The 16,546-nt window shown below is 43.2% G+C and overlaps 1 pseudogene; it reads right to left on the bottom strand.

Moving 5' to 3' along the window:
* The window catches only part of LOC112407446 (glyceraldehyde-3-phosphate dehydrogenase pseudogene), a 28,908-nt pseudogene extending 13,008 nt beyond the window's left edge, over nt 1-15,900 (bottom strand).
* Nucleotides 15,901-16,546: the final 646 nt, after the last annotated feature.

Here is a 16,546-nt window from a genome sequence, read left to right as displayed (position 1 = left end):
AAAGGATCATGAGAGATTACTACAAGCAACTATATGCCAATAAAATGGACAACCTGGAAGAAATGGACAAATTCTTAGAAAAGCACAACCTTCCAAGGCTGAATCAGGAAGAAATAGAAAATATAAACAGAACAATCACAAGCACTGAAATTGCGAATGTGATTTAAAATTTTCCAACAAACAAAAGCCCAGGACCCGATGGCTTCACAGGTGAATTCTATCAAATATTTCAAGAAGAGCTAACGCCCATCCTTCTCAAACTCTTCCAAAATATAGCAGAGGGAGGAACACTCCCAAACCCATTCTACGAGGCCACCATCACCCTGATACCAAAACCAGACAAAGATGTCACAAAGAAAGAAAACTACAGGCCAATATCACTGATGAACATAGATGCAAAAATCCTCAACAAAGTACTAGCAAACAGAATCCAACAGCACATTAAAAGGATCATACACCATGATCAAGTGGGGTTTATCCCAGGAACGCAAGGATTCTTCAAAATACACAAATCAAGCAATGTGATATGCCATATTAACAAACTGAGGGAGAAAAACCATATGATCATCTCAATAGATGCAGAAAAAGCTTTTGACAAAATTCAACACCCATTTATGATAAAAACCCTCCAGAAAGTAGGCATAGAGGGAACTTACCTCAACATAATAAAGGCCATATATGACAAACCCACAGCCAACGAAGTTCTCAATGGCAAAAAACTGAAACCATTTCCTTTACAAAGCTACAGTAATCAAGACAGTCTGGTACTGGCACAAAAACAGAAATATAGATCAATGGAACAGGATAGAAAGCCCAGAGATAAACCCACGCACATATGGTCACCTTATTTTTGATAAAGGAGGCAAGAATATACAATGGAGAAAAGATAGCCTCTTCAATAAGTGGTGCTGGGAAAACTGGACAGCTACATGTAAAAGAAAGAAATTAGAACGCTCCCTAACACCATACACAAGAATAAACTCAAAATGGATTAAAGACCTAAATGTAAGGCCAGACACTATAGAACTCTTAGAGGAAAACATAGGCAGAACACTCTATGACATAAATCACAGTAAGATCCTTTTTGACCCACCTCCTCGAGAAATGGAAATAAAAACAAAAATAAACAAATGGTTGTGACCCCCTAGAGGGGTGGGATAGGAAGGGTGGGAGGGAGACGCAAGAGGGAGGAGATATGGCGATATATGTATATGTATAGCTGATTCACTTTGTTATAAAGCAGAAACTAACACACCATTCTAAAGCAATTATACTCCAATAAAGATGTTATGAATAAATAAATAAATAGAGTGACCACGGAAAGCTCCACTTTGAACGTGGAATGTGAGTGAAGACTGAAAGAGGTGAGGGAACAAATCATGCCAGCACCTGGGGGGAATGAACAGGCCCAGTAGAAGGAGCAAATGCCCTGATCTGGGAGTGAGCCTGGTATGAGAAACCTCCAAGAGCCAGGAAGGCTGGAGGGGAGACTCCAGAGGGAAACTGGGAGGAGATGAGGCAGAGGGCAATCCGGAAGGGGAAGATCACGTGGGGTCTTATAGGCCATTAGGATGATTCTCACTTTTTCCTAGAGTGGGATGAGAGCCATTGGAGGCTTTTGAGCAGAGGAGGGACATGATCTGATTTAGGTCTTGAGTATTTTTGTCTCTGACTGCTCTATTGATTGCACAGGATAAAATACGTAGCACCCTGCGGCTATGTTATAAAATATATTATATATATGCATAATATGCATTCCACGAATGTGTATGTTTTGGTGTATTCCAAACACATGCAAGTTATTCCTGAGCTGAAATTTGGAACGTTTCTTCATATAGCTCTATGGCCCCAAAATAGCACCTTCTTTAACCTACGGACGCCTTGAGATTGTTCAGCCATTCATTCATTTACCAAACTTTTATTAATGGGTGCTACGAGGTGCCAGGCACTCCTTTTAAGCACTGCGGATGCGGTAGTGAATGAATAAGATAAAAGATGTCCATGCCTCAATGGGGCTTTCACTCAAGTGATAGGAGGGCAGAAGATGGACAAATAAGATATAAATAAACAAATACATATATAAAGTCAAGTAGTGGCAAGTGCTAAGAAGAAAATGTAGGTTAAAGGGCATTGAGTGGCAGAAGTGAGGGCTATTTTATTTAATGAAAAGATCATGAAATAACAGTTTCGCATCACTGTACATTATGACTGCATGTTTCTGAATGGAGAGATCGGTGAACTGCTTTACTATGACACTTGAGGGCTGCGTACCCGCAGCTGTGACCTGAATTTATCCAAACTCTCGAGGGAAGTGAACTGAGTGTGATGATTGACAGTGGCGGTGGCCAGTACAGGAGTGCAATCGCAGTCCCCCCTTCCTGGGAAGGGCACGTGGCAGAACATGATCCCTCTTCCAGTTCCTGTTAAACAAAACAGCTATAATCCCATCCCTCCCCCTCCCCCTCGAGGTATTTGTGAATGGGCCAGTGCCCAACGTGGGCCCCCCAACGAGGGAGGGGGAAAGCGAGTGATGGGTGGGGGGCAGAGAGGCTCCCCTCAGCACCTGGCCCCATGGGGCTGTGAGGGGCTATTTTAAATGGAACGGTCAGTGATGTACTTCTTTAGCGCAACACTTGTTGAGTTCTTACTATGGTCAAGGCACTGTGCAGGGTTCTGAAGCATTTTCTATACAATCCCTGCCCTCAAGGGACTTAAAATCCATAGTAGATAGAATTCTATGGTGGCCTCTAAGATTCCTTCCCCTGGTACACACACCCTGTACAATCCCTGAGACTTGTGACTATGATATGATAATCACTCCTTTGATTAGGTCATGTTATATGGCACAGCTGACTAAGAAAGGGAGATTACCTGGGTGAGCCTGACTGAATCATGTGAGCCTTAAAAAGGACTATGCTCACCCTGAAGAACAGACCGGAAGCATGAGAGGGATTCAATGCCAGGAAGGTTCTCTGCTGCTGGTTTTGAAGATGGAGAGGGACACAGGGAAATGGCTTCTAGGAATTGAGAGGGACCTGAGGTCAACAACCACCAAGCAGACAGAGACCTCAGTCCTACAACTGCAAGGAACTGAATTATGTCAACAACTTGAATGAGCTTCAAAGCAGATTCTTTCTCAGTCAAATCTTCAAATCAAGCCCAGCTGACATCATAATTTCAGCCTTGCCGGAGCCTGAGCTGAGAACTTGGCCATGTTGTGCCTGGTTTTCATACTTACAGAACTGTGATATAATAAACCAGTATTATTTTAAACAGCTACATTTGTGGTAACCTGTTATTAAGAAATAAAAACGAATATAGACTCTAATAAGACTTCTGGTTTCTGTTCCAGCATATAAGAAGCAGGAAGTCACCCCTCTATCCTAACAACAAGTAAAAAGCTGAACAAACTTGAAAATCAACTCTTTTTAAATCTGTAAGAGAAGTAAGGTCACAGGACAAAATGCTGCCCCCAGAATTAGATAGATTGACAGGCAAATACAAAGAATCACAACTTACTGGAGGAGAAACCTTCGCGGGAACCAGGGCTGGCCGTAGGGAGCTTGAGCTGTAATTGACAAATGGCTGGAGGTTCCATGTGGACAAGACTAAGAGATAAAAACTCCAGTGGGACCCAGTCATTGGGGGGCCACCCATACTTGCGAGTTTTACCTCCAGGATCTCTACCACGTCCTCACGGTGAATTTCAGAGAAAAATCCCCTCATGCTTCCAGCAGGAGGAGGAAAACGGAACCATTTTGAAACACACCTGAGCATTCTCTTCTTAACAAGCTCTGCTCTCAGGAGAAACTATTTAACCAGAGCTAATCTCCTGGGGTTTTATCAAAGCCTAACTGATTGGTGGAGGGAAATACTTAACCAGCTGCCTCTAGCCTTCCACGTGGGAGAAGAGACATACCCAACTCCAGCCCACTCTAGCCATCCTGCCCACCTGAAGAGTAGGGGGTAACTGAGAAGAATCATGAAGTTCACAGTCCAGAGGCATAGGCTCACTAAATGACCAAACCCTGGGACTTCCCTGGCAGTTCAGTGGTTAAGACTCCATGCTTCCACTGCAGGGGGTGTGGGTTCGATCCCTGGTCAGGAAATTAAGATCCCACATGCTGTGTGGTATGGCCAAAAAACCAAAAAAAGACCAAGTCCTAATCATAGGACTATAAAAAAACAATGCTTTCCTTTCCCTCACCCCTTATCACCACATCACTGAAGGCCTATTTACAGGAGTTTGTTTGTTTGTTTTTTTAACTCAGTACATCATATCCAGCATTCAACAAAAAATTATAAGGCAGACTAAAAGGCAAAAAACACTGAAGAGACAGAGCAAGCATCAGACCAGGCTGAGATATGGCAGAGATATTGGAATTATCAGACCAGGAATTTTAACTAAGTATGATTAATATGCTAATGGGCCTAATGGAAGAAATAGACATCGTGCAAGGACAGGTGATGGAAATTCTAAGAAAGAACCAAAAAGAAATGCTATAGACAAAAAGCAAACCAAAACAAACAAACAAAACCATTGTGACCGAAATGAAGCATGCATGCCTTTGATAGCCTTATTAGTAAACTGGATGTGGCTGAGGAAAAAAATCTCTGAGCTTGAGGGTATCTCAAAAAAAACGTCCAATACCGAAAAGCAAACAGAAAAAAAAGACTGAAGAAAGAAAAACAGAATAGAATATCCAAGAACTGAGACAGCTACAAAATGTGTAACATATGTATGTGTAAAATGGAAATACTGGAAGGAGAAGGAGAGAAAGGGACAGAAGAAATATTTGAAAGAATAATGATAAGAATTTCCCCTGAATTAATGCCAGACACCTAACCATAGATCCAGGAAGCTCAGAGAACATCAAGCAGGATAAATACCCCCCAAATTACATTGAGATATACCATTTTCAAACTACAGAAAATCAAAGATAAAGAAAAAATCCTGAAAGAAGCCAGAGGGAGAAAAAAAACAGCTTATCTAAGGAGAAGCAAAGATAAAAATTACATCTGACTTCTCCTCAGAAGCTGTGCAAGCAAGAATAGGGTGAAGTGAAATATTTAAAGTGTTCAGAGAAAAAAAACACCAACCTAGAATTCTGTACCCTATGAAATTATCCTTCAAATGTGAAGGAGAAATAAAGATTTTCTCAGACAAACAAAAATTGAGGAAATGTGTGCCAGTAGACCTTCTTGGAAGAAATGTTAAAAGATGTTCTTCAGAGAGAAGGAAAATGCTATAGGTCAGAAACTCGAATCCAGATAAAGAAATGAAGAGCTTTGGAGAAGGAATAAGTGAAGGCAAGTTAGAATCTAATAAGTGGATATGAAAAGTATATCAGCATCGATATTACAAAGGGCACTCGAAAGCCGTGGGGACAATCTTTGCTTTTTGAATGACATCATCTCTTATTTTCTCCTAGACTCTCTGTAAGGTCGGATCTTAACAAACGGCACCGCGAAACAGAGGAAAGCTTCAAGTGAGCTTTATTAGGGAGCGCTCCCGGGCGAGGTTCACTGGTCCGAGAGAAAGGGGCCAGAGAAGTCGCACCCGGGCGAGGGTTGGGCAAGATTTTATAGGGGAAGAAGGGAAAGGGGTGTGGTGAATCTGGGAGGGCGCAGGGTATTCCTTATTTGGTGGTCTTTTCGGGTATCCTGGGGGACCGTTAGTCCCGCCCCTCGAAAGGCGAGAAGGCTGGGCTGGTTTCAAAGTCCCCAGGTCAGTTCCTGCAACTGGGTGGTCCGGAGAATTTCGTTCTGATGCAACCCGTGAATCTGATTGTGTTCCCCTGCCTCGGGCCAGTTGGCCTTACACTCTCCACTCCAGACTCTCGTTAAATGTTGAATTTAGCAGTCTACTGTCCATTAGATGGCCCAGAATGCCTTCTCCTCCATCATTTCACACCACTCCTTCAGCCCAGAATAGAGCAGCATCATTACAGACAAGATGAGCCATGTAGAGGCAAATATTTTAACTCTGGCACTTATCCACAGAATCTAGAGACAATGAAGTTATCATAAACTTCAGAAGACTGCAATCATAGCATGTCAACCCCTTACCAAAAGTGTTCAATGGTTTCCTATTTCTTATGGAATAAGGTACTAGATATACAGACTGATTATCAAGCTCTTCTGAGATATGACCCCCAAATGCCTATCAAAACCATCTCTTGCTATTTTACATGCCCTGTGCTGGCACTTGTCTTTGCCATCTCTGTTCTTTGCTCAGCCTGGTCCCTATTCCTGGAATGTCCGTCTCCTCTTTATCCATTTATCAAATCCTGAGGCTCAAAGAGGTTCAGTAACTTGCTCCAGGTCACAGAGATTGGGGGTAAATCTCACTTTTTTCAGAAAACATTTACAGGTCAGGATCAGTCTTTTCCTCCCCAATACTTTTGTTAACACTTTGACCTAGTACTTATCAAACTGTACCTTGTCTTTCAAGTTATTTGCATGTATAAGAGATTCTTGCGTAAGCAAATGACTCCAGAATTATCTTAGGCTGAAATCCTTGCTCTGTCACAAACTATGTGACCTTGAACCAGTAACGGGACCTCTCTGAGCCTCAGTTTTGTCACCTGCAAAATGGGACATATGAAAATATCTACCTCTCAGGATTTCCCGTTACATAATAATTTACTTCATGATAGAAAAAGAACTTTTTTCAAATTTGTATATCCTTTGGCTCTTAACACAGTGTCCGGTAAGTCATATAGCTCAAAAAATGCTGATTGAATTAAATACCCTGGACATTTTTGGATCATGTTGTTAAGTCATTGAGTCTTTTTAATTTTTAAACTTCACTTCTCTCCAAGTTACAATAAAACTATTAGGTTCCTTTTCTGCTTAAAATCAATACTTATCCCATGAATAACAGGCATATTAAAACCTTTTAATTTTTCCTTCTTTTTCTCCAGGGACATGGTACGTTTTTAGTATCATGGCACTTCCCCACTCTTCCTACTGATGCTTCCTGGAATTACCTCCCAAATAAACTATAGTCTCAGGGTCTGCAAAGGAAGAACACAAGTAGGGCCAGCTTCATGGGTGTGCAACCTGTGAAGGGCCTGTATCTGGTTTAATGTTCTACCATTGCCATCTTGAAATTATTAATAATTTTGAACAAGGAGCCCTATATTTTTATTTCACACTGGGCCCTGCAAGTTATGTAGTCAGTCTTGAACCCAACCTAAGGCAGTGGACTAGCCTTCCATTTTGGATCCGTGTCCTGAATATCTACTGTATTATTCCTGGCCTCTGGGATTATGATTCATCATTCTATTACAAAGGCGTGATTGACAACTTAGAGAACAACTGAATTTCACTCTTTTGTCAGGGGTTATACTTGAATTTGTGCTGCATGATTTTCATTGGTGATCACATAGCTTAGGTTGTGATTATTCCTTAAAGGTCAAAAGAAAGCTTATTATATTTGTAATGGGTTATCATTAACGCTCCACCAGGCCTGTGTTCATTATTGCAATTTCACAGACTTTTATTTCCCTGCAGAAAAATTTCCAAGAATTTCCACTTCTCTCAGACCTTTCAGTCAGTTCCTAAATGTGTAGAGGCATTTCATGTGGGAATAGTCAGCTGGCTCAGATTCCTCTGTTTCTCATCATATTTGTATTAATATAGACTCTCAATCCATAAAAAAATCTGTTCTCATGAGGAAGCGATTAAAAGAAACGTGGGAGAGTGTTTCTGTGGCACTGGGCCTGCTCTCAATGACAAAATATGTCGCTTAAAATTAAGACTTTGGCCAAAAGATGGAACTCTTCTCATTTGCTGGTTGGCCAAACCAAAGCATTTCACACCTCAAGTGGGCCATGTTTTGAACTGACAGGGAATCCTCTCCCTCAGAGAGTCATTACACCTCTTCAAGAAATCTTTCTACTTTCTAGATATAACATCAATAGATAGCCTTACTCCTTTCTCTCCCACAATGATCAAATAAGATAGTTTTGGCCTTTCCAACTAAAAATATCCTCCCAACAGAATGTCTGAATATCAAGGAATTATTGAATGCAGGTGGCAAGTAGAATCTGAATGCTCTAAACTTGAAATGGAAAAAACAGAGATTTCTGCACGGAGGGAAAGGTGGACCAGATGAACTTCGGCTAATTTCAGAGTTAATAAGGCTGGTCAGGAAAATTACAAAAAGCAACAGCCAAATGACCTTTGGGGAAGTAAAGTCTTTGGAAAAATCTGCAGAGAAACAACAAGCTGATGTAGCCATATGGAAATGGTTGTTGGGGGTCTCTGTGGTAGATGCAGATTTATCCTTAGTCTCAATATTCTGTTATTTCTTCCCTCGTCTTTGCTCACGGTGGTCACTCCCCCTCAACCCTCTAATCCTCTCTGTAGATGTAATTTTCTCCAGGAAGCCTCCCCTGCCTTCTGCCACTGCCCGGTCCTGGGTTGGCCCACTATAACCAAGCATTGCTCCACAGTGCTCCCCAAACTCACCGTGCCTGTATCTTTCTTCCCCCACTGGAGTGTAAGCTCCTTAGGAGCAGGTGTGATACCTTATTCATCTTTAATTTGCATGTAGTTGCAGCTTCTTACTAAACCTGCGTGGAATGACTATGTGACTGGCTTTATTGCCTGATCTCCTGCCCAAGATCACCTCCCAAGGAACTGTGGGATCTCCTTACCAAGAGCTGTGACCAGCAGAGCCTCTCCAAGGCAGAGGATGTAAAGGAAGAGGCATTGAATGCACAAAGAGATCAGAAAGTGAACTCTTCCCGGTGAATGAAAATAGCAGCTGGTCAAAGCCTAAGTGCGATCTGAAAGGGAACGTTTGCTATCAGACCACATCCTTAGACTTGGCTAGTTCTTCCTTATTTGAGGGTGTGTTGCTTCCTTTTGTCAGATGTCACACCTGCCCCATGAGGAGGAGTTGTTTGCTTCTCTTTTTAATGAGGAATGAAGTAGGTGCCTGGAAGGTCCCTGAGCCCCCTATTGGGTGATGGGCTTTCGTTACAGATATAATGGTATCTTGGTAGAGTGGACTTAAATGAATACAGGGTCTGAAGGTAAACAGGAGGCAGCGACTCGAGTTCATCATCCTCCAGGCTTTCCTGACAGATGAGAAAGTGGACACATTCTGGGCGCTGACATAGCCAGGGGCTTTCAGTTAAAACTGGATTCAAGGAATTCCCTGGCAGTCCAGTGGTTAGGACTTGGTGCTTTCACTGCCGAGGGCCCGGGTTCAATCCTTGGTCGGGAACTAAGATCCTGCAAGCCGTGTGGTGCGGCCAAAAACACAAACAAACAAACAAAACCAACTGGATTCAAGTTCCAGTTTCTCGGATTTTTTAGGCAAGTCAGCCTTGTTCAAGCTCCCGTTGATAACGTTAAATGACAATTATATACAAAATACTTAAAAGGAGATAATCAGTCAATGCTTCCTCCTTCGCTGCTGTACTTGTTTGGCCAAAGGTCACTCACCAGCAGCCTCTCTCTGGCCACCTCCCTTTGAAGACTGCGTTTCAATCCTCAGTGGCTTAAGAATCACCCGAGATCCTTGTTAAAAGGCAGCTTCTGGGCACCACCTCCAGAGACCATGGAACAGTTGGTCTGGGTTACAGCCCAGGAAGTGTCATTTTAAACACCTATTTCAGGTAATTCTGAGTCAGGTGGATTGCTGTCCACACTTCTGGAAACGCAATTTGAAAATTTCCAAGTGTTTCTTTGTTTTAGCACAAGACTACTTTCCTTTCATTGTCAACAGCCGGAAGAAAAACCCCGTTCAGCCAAAATATTTAATTAGGTGCTCCGTCCCGGTAAGTGTTGAGAAAAACACAGTAAGCCGAGGCGGTGTGGTCAGCCAAATGACCTTTGGGGAAGTAAAGTCTTTGGAAAAATCTGCAGAGAAACAACAAGCTGATGTAGCCATATGGAAATGGTTGTTGGGGGTCTCTGTGGTAGATGCAGATTTATCCTTAGTCTCAATATTCTGTTATTTCTTCCCTCGTCTTTGCTCACGGTGGTCACTCCCCCTCAACCCTCTAATCCTCTCTGTAGATGTAATTTTCTCCAGGAAGCCTCCCCTGCCTTCTGCCACTGCCCGGTCCTGGGTTGGCCCACTATAACCAAGCATTGCTCCACAGTGCTCCCCAAACTCACCGTGCCTGTATCTTTCTTCCCCCACTGGAGTGTAAGCTCCTTAGGAGCAGGTGTGATACCTTATTCATCTTTAATTTGCATGTAGTTGCAGCTTCTTACTAAACCTGCGTGGAATGACTATGTGACTGGCTTTATTGCCTGATCTCCTGCCCAAGATCACCTCCCAAGGAACTGTGGGATCTCCTTACCAAGAGCTGTGACCAGCAGAGCCTCTCCAAGGCAGAGGATGTAAAGGAAGAGGCATTGAATGCACAAAGAGATCAGAAAGTGAACTCTTCCCGGTGAATGAAAATAGCAGCTGGTCAAAGCCTAAGTGCGATCTGAAAGGGAACGTTTGCTATCAGACCACATCCTTAGACTTGGCTAGTTCTTCCTTATTTGAGGGTGTGTTGCTTCCTTTTGTCAGATGTCACACCTGCCCCATGAGGAGGAGTTGTTTGCTTCTCTTTTTAATGAGGAATGAAGTAGGTGCCTGGAAGGTCCCTGAGCCCCCTATTGGGTGATGGGCTTTCGTTACAGATATAATGGTATCTTGGTAGAGTGGACTTAAATGAATACAGGGTCTGAAGGTAAACAGGAGGCAGCGACTCGAGTTCATCATCCTCCAGGCTTTCCTGACAGATGAGAAAGTGGACACATTCTGGGCGCTGACATAGCCAGGGGCTTTCAGTTAAAACTGGATTCAAGGAATTCCCTGGCAGTCCAGTGGTTAGGACTTGGTGCTTTCACTGCCGAGGGCCCGGGTTCAATCCTTGGTCGGGAACTAAGATCCTGCAAGCCGTGTGGTGCGGCCAAAAACACAAACAAACAAACAAAACCAACTGGATTCAAGTTCCAGTTTCTCGGATTTTTTAGGCAAGTCAGCCTTGTTCAAGCTCCCGTTGATAACGTTAAATGACAATTATATACAAAATACTTAAAAGGAGATAATCAGTCAATGCTTCCTCCTTCGCTGCTGTACTTGTTTGGCCAAAGGTCACTCACCAGCAGCCTCTCTCTGGCCACCTCCCTTTGAAGACTGCGTTTCAATCCTCAGTGGCTTAAGAATCACCCGAGATCCTTGTTAAAAGGCAGCTTCTGGGCACCACCTCCAGAGACCATGGAACAGTTGGTCTGGGTTACAGCCCAGGAAGTGTCATTTTAAACACCTATTTCAGGTAATTCTGAGTCAGGTGGATTGCTGTCCACACTTCTGGAAACGCAATTTGAAAATTTCCAAGTGTTTCTTTGTTTTAGCACAAGACTACTTTCCTTTCATTGTCAACAGCCGGAAGAAAAACCCCGTTCAGCCAAAATATTTAATTAGGTGCTCCGTCCCGGTAAGTGTTGAGAAAAACACAGTAAGCCGAGGCGGTGTGGAAATGGGGGCAGAGGGTAGGGAAAGCTGGCAGTCTTCATTGGCCTACAGATTGCCATCCGTACTCCTTGGGGAGCGGTGAGCAGGGAGAAACAGAGCAGATGGCTTATGTTGGACTAGAGATGCAAGAGGGGAGACTGATGGGTCTGGAGAGCTTCCAGCTTATACCAAGTCAGAGCTTAGAAGTATGGCTTTATTATTTTCCCTTGAGGGCTATAAATTCCCTCTCCATCAGACCCATTCAAATTTAAACATCAGGAACTTCCCTGGTGGTGCAGTGGTTAAGAATCCACCTGCCAACGCAGGGGACACGGGTTCAAGCCCTGGTCCAGGAAGATCCCACATGCCGTGGAGCAACTAAGCCCATGTGCCACAACTACTGAGCCTGCACTCTAGAGTCTGCGAGCCACAACTACTGAAGCCCGTGCACCTAGGGCCCGTGCTCCGCAACAAGAGAAGCCACCGCAATGAGAAGCCCGCGCGCCGCAACAAAGAGTAGCCCCCGCTCACCGCAACTAGAGAAAGCCCGCGTGCAGCAACGAAGACCCAACGCAGCCAAAAAAACAAACTTTAAACATCAGTCCTCATACACAGCCCGAAGCCAAACTGAAGACTTTGCTATCACCAGTAGTTCAGGGTTGCCCAGAGGCTCCATTAGAATGGAAAAGTGAGGGGTGAGTAGACATCTGCTCAACCTGCCTCTTGCAAAATCCTCACTGAGGCCCGCGGTCCACGGGGCCACGGGCTGCCTCATCTTCCCAGGTCCTCAGTAGGGCATTTTGCCAAAGGACACCTGGCAGGGGCTCCCCTGAAGGCTGATAACTATCTAAGTGCAGGCTCCTCCTGGCATTTCTCAATTCTTATTTTCCACGCTTCCCCCCCTTTTTAAACATCACTGGAATTGGAAGTTCATTGCTCTTTGAAGAAATGCAATATGTTGCTTTCCAAGTTCCCCTGCCCTGTGCAGCTTCTTCACTTTGTCCTCCACCACCAAGTCACTGGCACAGAAGACAAATGGTCTTCTCAGCTCTGCATCTATTCAGCAAACATTTTTTTTTCAGCTGTGGCAAAATACACAATATCAAATTTACCATCATCTTTAAATGCACAGTTCAGAAGTGTTAAGTATATTCATGGTTGTGCAATTCATCTCCAGAACTCTTTTCATCTTGTGAAACTGAAACTCTATGCACATTAAACAACAACACCCTGTTACCCCCTTCCCCCAGCCCCTGGCAACTCCCATTCTGTTTTCCATCTCTGTGGATTTGACTGAGTCATACAGTATTTGTCCTTTTGTGACTAGCTTATTTCACACAGCATAATGTTCTCCAGGTCTGTCCATGTTGTAGCATGTATCAGAATCTCCTTCCTTGTTAAGGCTGAATCATATTTCATTGTATGTATAGACCACATTTTGTTGATCCAGTCGTCTATCAGTGGACACTTAAGTTGCTTCCACCTTTTGGCTATTGTGAATAATGCTGCTGTGAACGTGGATGGACAGATATCTCTTCAGATCCTGCTTTCAGTTCTTTAGGGTCTCTACCTAGAAGTGGAATTGCTGGATGATATGGTAATTCTGTTTAATTTTTTGAGGAACTACCATACTGTTTCTCACAGTGGCTGCACCATTTTACCTTCTATCCAGCAGTGCACAAGGGTTCCAAGTTCTCCCCATTCCAACAACACTTGTTATTTTCTGATGTTTTGATAACAGCCATCCTGATGGTGTGACGTGGTATCTCATTGTGATTTTGATTCGCATTTTCCTAATGATTAGTGATACTGAGCTTCTTTTCATCTGCTTGCTAGCCATTTGTGCATCTTCTCTGGAGAAATTCAACAAACATTTTTTTGTCATCTGCCTATCCAACAGCCATTTCCTCTTGTCCCCTGGCTGACCTCTGATTTCATTTCTTCCTGATGTGGCTCAGGGATAAGTCCTGACTAATCTAAGTCAGAGGTTCTCAATCCCAGCTGCACACTAGAATTACTGGGGGTAACTTTAAAAATACCCATGCCTGGATCCCCTCCCCTGACCAATTAAATCAGAATGTCTGAAGGTGGTCCTGGGCACTCGTATTTTTAGAAGTTTCCTACTTAGACTCAAATATTCAAAAATGCTTCGAAGAGTACAAACGATGGTTCTAAATCTATCACGAGCGGTAGTCTCCCTTCTCTTGCCAGTGATTGGCTTAGGATTGGTTGTATGTCTTGGTCTAGTCAATGTGACGTGATGGCTTCTAGAAAAGAGTTATTTTCCCCTAAAATGAAGCATGGCACAGGATGGGAGGTGGGGTGGAATGGTTCCTCTTCTTCCATTGAGTATGACTCTTAGAATGAGGGCAGTCCTCTTGCAACTGTGAGAGCCACGAGCCTGAAGGTGTCAGAGCAGGAAGATATGATGAACATGGGTAGCTGATGATGTTGTTGAGCTGCTGACTTGACCCACCTTAGAGCCAGCCTACTTCTGGAATTCTGATGCAAGATAATAAATGTCCTTATTTATGCTAGCTTGAGTTGGGTTTTCTGTTACCTGCAGCTGAAGGTATCCTAATATTATATTACTATGTGCTGGGAATTTCAGGAAGGCATAAGGCTATCCTTATCTATTATGATAGAAGAAAGGAACAGAGACATTGTCTTGAACAGACTCCAACCCCGGACTCTCACGGTCAAAGTCCGACGCTCTACTGTCCAAGGTTTTCAGGTTTCATTCAGATCCCAAGAGAGACAGAAAACCAGGAAAGTTGGACAAGCTATACTATCAAGGGCCAGACCAGAGCTGGAAACATCCTGAACTTAATCCAGACTCTGCCTCACATTTTCCTGTGGAATTTTCCTTGTCCCAGCCAAGTCCTTAAATCTGGGTCAGTTATAGAGTTTAGACGCAACACGAGAAGGGAAAGAAGTTGTGTTTACCGAACATTCTGAGTCCAAACCACGTAAGTCTTTAGAGATTAAATTTAACACCTTGATGTGATGCCTGAGACCAAACAAGTAATTTATTTAAACTAATGGCCAGCCACGTAGTACTTATCAGGTTACCTGAGTCTCAGGTACATAGCAGAAGTAACCTTCTTTAGCTTCTTCTTTCCTGGATCTAGGTGTTATCAGATCAGGGGTCATTTCTGCTATAGTTTCCTTCAGTTGCACCTGTGAGAGTGCCTTATGAGTAGGCAGTGGGTATCACCATTTGGTGAGTCCCAGAGGCAAGGCTGGGAGAGGGGTACTCGGGATATTCTGCTGGCTGGTCACAGTTCTCTACCAATGTGCCAATCAGAGTTTAACGTTCCTTACAAACAAATCCCAACACACACCACAATGCTTAAAGATGACACATGATCAGCTGCTAGCTGACAGCACTGTGTGACAAGAATCAGCCATAGGAAGGTCTGATTCAAGATAAAAGAGTAAAAGAGGTATGTATGTCTCTAGGAAAGCCATTAAAGTAGAAAACACTAGAAGTATACTTACCATCAACATTTCAGAATATATTTTCTGATTTACTCTTATAGATTGTATCAAAATTTGAAATGAACATTGATGAGTATAAAGGTTGTCCAAAGCGCCACCTGTCAATAATTCACACCTGGCCTTGGAAATGGACTGTTTGGCTTTGTGGTCTCCACAGTGAGGCCACAGACCTGAAACTCCTCAAAACAGAGATTTGCATAGAATGCATTGCAGTTTCAGAATGAATGTGAAAAATGTTGGGGAAAAAAGTGTGAGAAGGGGAAACATCACAAGGTATTCATTTAATTGGATCAGCATGAATGTTGGTTCTGACACTGTTTATCCTACAGAAGAAGCATGGTACTACTTGAAACTCTGCTGTGAGGTCTGTGAAGAACATTGACAATTAGGGGATTTTAAGTGTAAAAACTGTAAATGAAGAGAAATCATACCCATGTGTAAAGCATGTTCAAAATTACTGCTAGAATTTTGTGGACACAACAAGGCAAATGTAGAAAACACAGAAGAACACTTGGGAAAGATAAAAGACAGCAACGTACTCAGTGATAATTGCTTCAGGTCTTAATCAGGGAGGCTGATTCTTCCCGTCAAAGTGTAAATGCCATCCTGGACAGAGTGGTGCCTTATCAGGAGAGAAGAAGCTAAATGCAGAGGTGTAACTGGGTGTTTTACCTGATGTCTGGAGAGAGCGTCTGGATGGTTGGATAATTTGCAGAGACGTTCTGCTGCTGGCCTTGTGCCTGGAAAGACAAGGAGAATTCAACAAGGGGCACAGTGGCTCTCGTGGCACTTCTGGGCAAGCCCTTGAAGGTATCTTTCCCGCAAGCCCACCTGAGGGTGTGGGAATACTGAGATACAATTAAGTCAAGGCTGATCTGAGTGAGCCCAAGTTGGTCATTCTTCCTTAAACGCGCCAGAGACATCGTCTCATTATAGCTTTTTACCCCCCCCAGCTAAAGGCCACACACAAAGAGACTGAGAAGGAGAATTAAAACCAGAAAAGCAATGAAATGTAGAAACTTGGGGGGACAGAAGGCTGGGAGGGAGGATTAGAATAGAAGGTAAGAATTAAAAACTGGAGACCCAGAAAGAAGAACACCAAAGGAAAGGGCAGAATGGAATTATGGGAAAAGGCAGCTATTCAGCCTTGGAAAAAAATGTGAAAATTCAGGCTTCTAATACAGCATTACCCATAACAGCAGACCTGGGGTCAGATCAGTTTGGAAAACACTGTATCCTGTTTCTAACCATTCCCTATATTTTGCAATTTATAGCACAAAATAGCTTATTAATGGCTTTGAGATCTACTGCAATAAAGAAACCCATTTAACTCATAAATTCATTTAAATACAGAACCTCTTTTTCCATATTACCCCCATTCTAGTAACATCCCGTAGGGCTAGAATTCTACTCTACATATTTGTCACATGCTTATATACGTTATAGTATGATAAGGAAAAATGGTGGTTACGAGAAAAGTGTTTACTTATAGGAAGAAGCAAGATACAATGGGAAAACCAAACTAGGTTAGGAGTCAGGAGAGCTGACATCAGCTGCTGACTCTCTCCA

This window comes from Neophocaena asiaeorientalis, unplaced genomic scaffold (genome assembly GCF_003031525.2).
Source record: "Neophocaena asiaeorientalis asiaeorientalis breed wild unplaced genomic scaffold, Neophocaena_asiaeorientalis_V1.1 scaffold627, whole genome shotgun sequence".
NCBI classification, from domain to species: domain Eukaryota; kingdom Metazoa; phylum Chordata; class Mammalia; order Artiodactyla; family Phocoenidae; genus Neophocaena; species Neophocaena asiaeorientalis.
The sequence above is the reverse complement of the archived record's forward strand: the minus strand, read 5'-3'. Positions and strand labels throughout refer to the sequence as shown.